This window comes from Sinocyclocheilus grahami, unplaced genomic scaffold, assembly GCF_001515645.1.
Source record: "Sinocyclocheilus grahami isolate Dianchi unplaced genomic scaffold, SAMN03320097.WGS_v1.1 scaffold4459.1, whole genome shotgun sequence".
In the NCBI taxonomy this organism is placed as follows: domain Eukaryota; kingdom Metazoa; phylum Chordata; class Actinopteri; order Cypriniformes; family Cyprinidae; genus Sinocyclocheilus; species Sinocyclocheilus grahami.
This window is the reverse complement of record NW_015509393.1, coordinates 1-1,827: the sequence shown is the minus strand read 5'-3', so window position 1 is coordinate 1,827 and position 1,827 is coordinate 1.

Genomic DNA, 1,827 nt, shown 5'->3' with positions numbered 1-1,827 from the left:
TCTTTTTTTTTTTTTTTTTTTAATCTCCATGCAGCTAAACTGTGCATCATTTTCCATTGCTTTGGCACAAAATGCACTCCGTTGCACATGTTTACATATTATTTTCAAAACTTAACTTCAAAGCCTAACATAATACAAAACCGAGTAAGACAGCAATTTGCTACATTTCTACAGTAATACCATATTGACATATATTACAGATTTAAATAATGAAATAATATCAAAACAATTAGTCTTTCAATTTCATTACCATTTATACAAAAGGTGAAACTTATGAATAATTTTGTACTTTAATGTAAACATGGAATTTCTTGCAACGCAGGCTTTTATGAAGCATGGTAAATAATGAAGTAAACTAATCACCCATTGTTTTGCAGGTTACACTTTCAACACAGTGACAGACACACAAACACTTTCTCTTCAGTGAATTAGTTTTGCTGCATTAGGGTTTGGCTTCAGTTCTGTGTTGATGAATCAAGCAGCAGAAACAGTCTTAATTATCATTTTAAGAGGAAGTTAAAACAATAACCTCAATACATCCTACATCCTAAAACGTATGATTTAATGAAATAAAAGTCCAAACGTAGCACTGTTTTGCATTTTACAGGCTCACCGTTTCAGAACAGTTCTCAGTCAATGAATACTGTGCTTTTATGTCAATAGATTATTGAATTATGACAGTGTTTACTTTATGGTGATTATATTTGAATATATTGTAGAAGGTTGTAATTGTGCATATTTTATCTCCCTCATCTGTTTGAATGAGCAGCTAGAAGTAGTAAAGTATAGACCTTTCAAAATAAAAGTCCTGGTGTATTTTGGGCTTGTTTATAATTAAAAATTTTTTTTATATTATCTTTATAGTCCCAGAAAGCAAAGACTAAAAACATTATTTAACATGCAATGTATAGATATTACAACAATCAGAACAATAATCTTTAAATATCAGCAAAGTCCTGCATCGACTGACCTCTAATTCTTATGTACTGATATATTACTTCTATATATTTAGTAAAACACGTCTTGAGAATTTCAAACTTGCAATAACACTGTTTTGAATTTTAATGTGCTGCAGCCTGTTTAATCTAGATCTAATGCAGGTCTTAAAAACTCTTCTATTTGATTCAGGAAATTCTGCAGAGACCCTAAAGTAGACTTTCTCAGCGAAGGGCTTCTCTTACAGGAAAACGAGCCCTTCTGCACAAATGTACTTGTGCTGAATGCTTTGTGCTCTTGCATGGTGCTTTTCAGAGACCTGTGAAGACGTGAGAGTAAAACAATGAAATGCATTGCATTTATGCATGCATTATTTTGAGTTATTATGAAATGAACGCTTAGCAGAAATAAAACATGTTGTGCATGTGCAACAAAGAGCTCTTGACATCAATATGTTTACCCTCTATGTCTTTCTTTATACTCTATCATTGTTTAGCATGTGATATTGAGGCGTATTAAAGCACATCTCTGTCTTTCCTCTGTTTCTTTAGGAGATGACTTATCTTTGTATCCCAGCAGCAGATTCGCCCACACAAAACCTGTGAGTAGGCATGCATTTCTGATGGGCTCGTTCACTAATAGCTATCCGATCTCTCTCGGCCGCCAGTGGGCAGCGCGAGTCATTGTAGCAACATGAAGATGTAAATGCTTTTTATAAACAAACGCTTTATAAGTTCTGCATTCACACATGCTCTTCCCTCTTGTCTTTTCCTCAGTCTTCACTAACACTAACGCTGTGATGTTAGTTTTTCATGCCATATCAAACTAGTTACACCCTTGAGCGCGCATTCATACACACACACACACACACACACACACACACACACACAC